Genomic DNA, 7909 nt, shown 5'->3' with positions numbered 1-7909 from the left:
AGTTTGGTTCACTGTAAACCAAAACCCCACAGAGAGCTTAACAGAAAATAATAAGCATACAGTTCTGAACACCCAGGAGATCCAGATATTGTTCAGACAGTTGAAGTCAGAAGATAGAGAAGGAAGGTAATTCCAAACCACTTGAGGAAATACTCCTTCCTTATTCATCTGCTCGGCATCCACACGGCGTTCCTGAACATACACTCCTATGGGAAAATCTTAAAGCTGCATTTCAGTAGGATTATTCTTAAAAGTGGCATTAACAGTGATGATTGAGGAAGATGTCTTTTAGAAATGCCCAGGGCACTGAACCAACTCCCTCTTCTGGGTTCTAGAAGTTTCCCCTCCTTCCTTCACTTATACCCCTGCAAGCGCTTCCCCAAGCCAGCTTAGGGAACAGGTCTATGCTACCTTGGCAAAAATATTCCATTACCTTTAGGTGACCTTTCTCTGAGACTTGGAAATGGAGCGCTTCAACTGCAGGTCAGGCACAGTATGGCTTTACTAGTGCTCTCTGCGAGACAGGGCTGATGAATGGCATTTGAACCCTGCTTCCCTAATCCTTCGGGCAGAATGAGAGGCTCTCCACAAGGGTAATCCTCAGTGATTCATGACGCCTGCTTCAGCACACTCACACATCATATAAATACAAATTGACAGTTCGCACACATTGGCCTCATGATGGCATTTATTTAAAATCCTCTCAAGTACACTCCCAGTGGCTTCAGTGAGGACAGTTCTCTGTTGCAGGGCAGCAAACAAAAGAGGCACCAACTTGTCACATCCGGCCACCAGATTTCCAGGAACACAGGCACCTTTTGAATATTCTGCTTTCTTTCGGGGCCACTCGGCACTTATCTCTCATTGGGACCGGCAATTGGCTCATTGGTTGACCTCAAGGATAATCCTTCAAAAAACAAACAAACAAGAAAATGAAAGGGTAATAAACCGAGACCTCGGGGTAACCCCTTTAGCTTATATGGGCCGAACTGAAGTTTTTAGAAGGTGAAATTTGAAAAATCAGCGTTATGGCATAGTAATAAGGAAGGAAGAGATAGACTTAGCAGGCAGAGGGACTGACACCTTAGGGACTTGATAAAGCCCTGTCTTTTGAACCCACTAGTGACATGGTAGGAGAACATTGGAGAAGCTCAAGGACACCAAAAAAACACGAGTTGGTAAATCTGTAAAGAGGAAAACTCATATGGAGACCCCACCACCACCAAAAAATGCAGTTGCACTGTTTTCCAAAAAGACAAGTTAGATCACACTGAAAAGCCAATAGGCAGATGTCAACTGTATTGATCTGTGTTTGTGTCTGCATCACTCGCAGTCCTGCTGCTTCAAAGAAAATGTCAAAAACAGAAACATTTTTCACTTAGAGAAATATTAAGGTCACCCACACAGTCAGTCACATCCTGGCAGCTAACCCTGGACCCAGGAGGAAAGAGAATGAAGCAGGATTTGGAAATTTGTATAAATAAAAGCAGAACCAACTCACAACTGCACCAACACCAGCTTTCGCGTGGCCCCTTTGGTGGTTAAACGTGGTGTGAAATAATCTTTTTAATGGTCACGGGGAGCCTTCCTTTCCTTTGTGTGTAAGCCCATTATGTGTTGACTTGAAAGAACTCCTTCTCCTTTCTGGCTGTCTTTGACATTCACCCTGATGCTTGTCCCTTTCTTGTCCAGAGCATGAAGCAGCATCCTTGGGAGATTAGAAAGGAAAGAAAACGCACGCAAACAGATCAAGAGCTGGCAAGGCTCCAGGCAAGGCTCACGGGAGGGAAGCTGAGTTCTCGGAGTCTCCTGTCTCTGCCCTTTATGCAGGACCCAATTACTTTTCTGCCCTTTTCAAATTCTCTCCCATAAATAAATATATATGTATTTGCACACATGCATGTGTATATATTAATATATATATACACACACAAATATATATGTATACTTACATGTGCATATAGTTTTACAGTAAAAAAAAAAAAGCAACTTTTCTGTTGCTTTTGGTACTAGATATTGAATCCGCTAAACACATCCTGCACCACTGAGCTACACACTCCCTCCCCTTGTTACTATTATTAACTGGTGATCAGCCCATTTTTATCATTTGGATAATCCCTTGGCTTAGACATGCTTGTTCTGAAGTTTAGAAGGTGGAACAAACAGTAAAGGTACGGAACAACAGCAGAGATGGGAAGGAGATGCGCCACATAACTCCGTAAGAGAAGGTTGCAGATGCTCCCAAGGGTTGCTGAGCTCCGAGGCGTGCTGTTGACACAGGGTCGCATGGATGCTCTGCAGTTTATTTACAGCAGTCTGCTGGCTGCATAAACAATCTTGAGAGCAACCCAGCAATGGTCAAGGTTGCCCTGGGTCCTGATTGGTTGGATTTGGCCTGCAAGTACGAATGTCCAGTCAGGAGAAAGCAAGTTACAGTATCTGTAGTCACCAGAGAGGTTACTAAAGTTCTTATGCATTATATGGAACATAATAATTTTACCTTTTCTAAGTGACTATTTTATAATATCCAGTCCAACAGAGCCTAGAGATAAGCTAAATCAGAAAGATGATATCTTTCTCTTTTTCAAAAAGCATTCTGACTGTCCCTGGGCAATTTTTTTTTCTTTTTTTTTTTTTTAACCAGGGATTGAACTCAGGGGTGCTTAAGCTCAGAGGTCAATGAGCCACGTCCCCAGTCCTTTTTATTTTTTATTTTGGGACAGGGTCTTGTTAAGTTGCTTAGGGCCTTGCTAAATTGCTGAGGCTGGCTTGAATTTGTGATCCTCCTGCCTCAGCCTCCTGAGTAGCTGGGATTACAACCCATGAGCCACCGCACCCGGCTGTCCATGGGTATTTAATTACATACTTTATGCAGATTGAAGTAGGGATATGTTCATATTGGCAGGCAGAGGGACTGACACCTTAGGGACTTGATGAAGCCCCATCTTTTGAAACAGAAAGCACCTACACATTGGACAGGTAGGCTGCTTCACCTTACAAGAAAGCCACTCCATTCAGTCAACAAAATTTATTCAACATAAGGCCCTCTTATATGTCTCCATTTCCCCCTCTGGATCCCTATTGGATGGGACCTGCTTTCTTGGGATGCTTATCTACCTACATGCTTAACCACTACCCTTGACATGGTCAAGGTTTCTAAATTGCACAGAGAATCTGGGTCACATGGGCATGATAGAAGCGTGAGACAGTAGCAGGTATATAAACACTAAGCCACTCCTCAAAAACTTGCTTATAGCTGGGTGTAGTGGCCCAAGCCTGTAATCTCAGCAACTCAGGAGGCTGAAGGAGAAGGATGGCAAGTTTGAGGCCAGCCTCTGCAACTTAATGAGACTCTCAGCAATTTACTGAGACCCTTTCTCAAAATAAAAAATAACCGGCTACGTTTGTGGCTCAGTGGTAGTGTGCTCACCTAGCACGTGTGAGGCACTGGGTTCTACCCTCAGCACCACATAAAAATGAAATGAAGATATTGTGTGTCCACCTGCAACTAAAAAATAAATTTTTAAAAATAAAAAATAACAACTGGGAATGTAGCTCATGGTAAAGTGCTCCCCAAGTTCAATCCTTTGTACAAAAAAAAAAAAAAACTGTTAGTAGAGCCAGAAGTATAGCTCAGTGGGAAAAGTGCATGTGTGGAGCCTGGGTTCAATCCCCAGCACCACAAAAAAAAAAAAAAAAAAACTCGTAAATTGAACTCTCAGAGAGTTTATGCAAACTCACTTTCTGACCCTAGAGCTCTTAATGACTAATATAATTCAGGTATAATTAAACTCTGCTATAATTAAATTAACAAGTCAACAATTGAGCCATAACTTGTCCCTGGCATGGGATTTTGGATAACACAGGAAGTTCCATGGGGTGAGGGGAGGAAAGACCCTTGATTGATGGGGTAGAAGGACTGAGGGGAAAAGTCAGAGGAGTAAAAGTCAGTGTTACAACAAGTAAAAGTATTGACTGTGATCTTTTCCCCCTCTATTAAGTTATAAAGTGTGAGTTAATTTTCAAAGTAACCTCAGGAGCCCCAAATGTAACGGAGGGTGAGCCACAGATGGGAGAATGGACTAAGATTTAGAAGGAATAAAATCAAGAGCAACAGAAGTGAACTTTAAGGAAAATGAGACCCAAAAGTCAAATTGTCCAAAGCAAAGAATAGAGAACTGCCAAGAACGGTCCTGTGTCTCCATCCACCAGGAGCGAGGTGAACAAACGAACAAAGGCAGAATCTGGTAGCAGAAGGTATTTTGGCCTCCATGGATAATCTCCTGAATTTATGTTAATTTAATGTATATTTTCTCCCCCTACTTGGTATTTCTGATGAGGTAAGTAGGAGAATTCAACTATCCATCCCAATCCCTGGGTCTGATAACCTTAGAGAATCAGGAAAGGAGAGAGAACAAGGCAAGGAAGTCTTCAGTGCTGAAAACAGAGGACCAACAAAAACCCTAGCACCAATGTTTTCCTGGCTAGGATGTAGTCATCATCTTGTTAGGTGACCTTGAGGTATGGTAAACGAATCTGGCCTCCTCAAGCTTTTTAATAGTTTGAATCTTTGAGCTTGTTGGGCAAAAGCATCAACTCTAGACCTTCTCAAAGTGCCCATGACACCATTCCATGATTTTTTTTTTCCTGATGTCAATATCTTAGTTCATTTTATTTGTATTTTTTTTTTCTTAGAGAAACTTCCATTCCATGATTTAATTATCATCCTTCACTCCTAGCCATTGGGGGGATTTCATTCTCAGGAAGGGCAGAAAAAAATTAGAGTTCAGTAAAAACAGTACAAGTAAAAGGCACAAAAAATTTCAAAAAAAAATTAAATAATTAATTTAAAAGGCATGTCAAAGGGTGGGGGCATGGGGGGACACACCACAATGGCAATTCAAATGTTTTGCTTCCTCTGTATCTTGGAACATAAGTCAATCCAGCTCAGAGGTTGACCTGAATTCTGGCATAATTACACATACAAAAATTTGGATTTCAGCCCAAACTCAATGTATGTATCACCCTTCTTCCTGCAGCTGCTGCCCTTCAGGGCTGGGAGATCTCTAATTCCCACAAACTGCTGGCAGAATCCAAGGCTGGTTGAGGTCATCTCTGCCCAGCCATACCTGGCTAACTACCGCAGGGTGCAGGGAGAGACAGGCTGCTGGACTCCCAGGAGAGAGATGAGTCTGGCCAGCACCCATTGTTGCACACACTCTAAATGGCCTAAGAGAAAAGTTATGAAAGGCTATTTGGAAGCTTCTGGAGAGCCAAGCAATAGGTAGATAATTTGAAAGCTATCTAGCCAAGAGTCATCCCCAAGTTACTGACCTCCAATCTGCTGCAGGTCCAGTCCCAGAACACTGGACAGACAGATGCCCAGTGTCCTTGATCCTCTACCACTCTCTAGAGAGATAGAACCCATGCCCTATGACCAGCCTCATGGTATCTCAATCCAAGTCTCGCGGGTGGTTGGGTCTGGCTGTCATCTTCTCACTTCCACCTTGGGCAGCCAGAGATCAGAAAATGGGAAAGTACAAAAGTTGTTTTTCTGTTTTGTTTTTCTTTTTTTTTCTTTTTTTTTTTTTTTTTTTAGTGTCTGTGGATTGAACCTAAAGCCATATGCAACCTAGGTATATACTCTACCACTGAGCTATACCCCTACCTTTTTAATTTTTTTGAGGATCTCACTAAGTTGCCCAGGCTAGTTTCTAACTTGCAATCCTCCTACCTCAGCCTCCAGAGTAGCTGGGATTACAGGCTTGAAATTTTTTTCTTTTTATATATGTGTCAGCACTAAAAGGAAATAAACTCTCAAGCTACAAAGAGGCACAAAGACTACATTTTCAGTACTGCAAATTCATGTTAATATTTTGAATAAATGAACATAGGGATCCTTCTCCTCTCTCTAGAGCTTTAACTCATACTCATCTATTTGAACAGTTATTCTTTCCCATGAGAATATAGGTCCCTAGTGGGGAGGAACCTTGTCTGTTTTGTTTGTGGAGATGTACAAAGTTAATAGAAAATGCCTAACCCACAGTAAACACAGCTGCACAGATAAATATTTGTAGAACAAATGAATTCATTTAACTCATTAATTTCACACAAGACACTGAGGATCCAAAAAGTTAACAAGACAGAACACCAGAACCTCGCCTACTTCTGGTGACTACTGACCCTGAGACTGCAGAGGAGACAGACTTGATGCAGGAAGGCTGTGGGGGAGAGTTCAGATGGTGTTGAGAAGAAGGCATGACGGAGTTCCTGAGTGTGAATTGGCCAAGCAAATAAGTCAGCAATGGATGTTGGGGGTAGGAGGGGACATAAATGATTTTGTACAAGTTGTCATTCTCAGCATGTCCTTAACAGACAGTGTTACTCCATTTGGCTCAGCAATGGACAGGTTCATGTGTTCTGGGTCAACAACAGTGTCACCTTTATTTGGACTGGTGGTAGACAGTGTCAACTCTACCTGGATCTTTGATGGGCTGTGTCACTCCCTACCTGGATTCGTAATGGACAATGTTACCTCAATCTGGGTCAGTGTCAGGTGGTGTCACTTCTATCTGGATCAATGATGGACAGTGTCACCTCTACCCAGGCCACTGTAGGACAATTGCACCTTTAGCTCACTACACGTTGGAACTCATTGCCCATTACACGTGGCACATTATAACCAAAAGTAGTTCTTAAAAAAAAAAAAAAGAGCCCAATTTTTAAATGGGAAAAAAAATATGAACAGACAATTTACCAGATAAAACATAAAGATGACAAATAAGCAGAGGACAAGATGCTCTGATTTATATGTCACCAGGGACATGCAAATTGCAACAACCATGAGATACCATCATACACCTATAAGAATGACCAAACTGGAGAATGCTGACACCACCACATGCCAGCAAAGACAAGGGGCAACAGGGACTCGCATTCCCTGGGGAAGCCTGTTTAGCAGATTCTTTACAAGGCAAAATACTGTCTTATCATATGATGTAGCACATGTGCTCCAGGCATTGACCTAAATAAAGGAGTTGAAAACACATCTACCCGAAAAACTACACACCAGTCCTTATAGCAGCTTTATTCTTAATTGCTGAGCCTGAAAACAAGCCAACAACCAAGATATTCTTCAGTAGGTAAATGCATAAACAAACTGTGATGTTATTCACTGTTACAAAAAATATGAGCAGGTATGGTGGCATACACTTGTCATCACAGGGACTCGGGAGGATGAGGGGGATCTCAAGTTAAAGTCCAACCTCAGCAACTTAGCAAGACCTTGTCTCAAAATAAAAATTAAAAAGGGCTGGGGTTTAAGCTCAGTAGCTCAGTGGTAAAGCCCCCCCATGTTCAATCCCCAAGGTGGCAGGGAGGAGAAAGGAAAAGAAGGAAAGAAGCTTTCAAACCTCAAACAGCATGAAGAAAAATTCAGCGCTTATTACTTAGTGAAAGAAGCCAGTCTGGAAAAGGCTGCATATTATATCATTCTAATTACATGACATTCCGGAAAAAGCAAAAGTAGAGAGACAGTAAAAGATCCGTGGTTTCCAGGGCAGGGGGAGAGGGAGGGATAATAAAGTACATGGGGATTTTTAGGGCAATAAAATTATTCTGTCTGATGCTACAATGGAGGATACATGTCATCAGGCATTTATCAAAACCCATAAAATGTACAGCATCAAGAGTGAACCCTTGTCTCAACCAAGGGGGGACGTAGTCTTCATTCATCTTTCATATTCATCCATTCAACACTGAAAGGCATTTATGCAAGCTCACCAAGCAGTGTGGTTCGCCATTCTTGATTCACAGCCCTTTGATACTGTCATTTAAAAGGTCCAAATAAATTTCATACTAAGCTTAAAGATAAACTGAAGACAATAGCTATTTGGCAGGAGGTATAGGA

The 7909-nt window shown here is 42.0% G+C and overlaps 1 long non-coding RNA gene across 1 annotated transcript; it reads right to left on the bottom strand.

Annotated features, from left to right (window-relative positions):
* Positions 1 to 670: 670 nt before the first annotated feature.
* LOC144367337 (uncharacterized) lies at positions 671 to 2516 on the bottom strand. The gene is made up of 2 exons (XR_013426671.1): positions 1502 to 2516; positions 671 to 907 (listed from the first exon to the last, which is right to left on the bottom strand). It is a non-coding gene; the product is annotated as an uncharacterized LOC144367337 (long non-coding RNA).
* Positions 2517 to 7909: the final 5393 nt, after the last annotated feature.

This window comes from Ictidomys tridecemlineatus, chromosome 10 (genome assembly GCF_052094955.1).
Source record: "Ictidomys tridecemlineatus isolate mIctTri1 chromosome 10, mIctTri1.hap1, whole genome shotgun sequence".
Lineage (NCBI taxonomy): Eukaryota > Metazoa > Chordata > Mammalia > Rodentia > Sciuridae > Ictidomys > Ictidomys tridecemlineatus.
The sequence above is the reverse complement of the archived record's forward strand: the minus strand, read 5'-3'. Positions and strand labels throughout refer to the sequence as shown.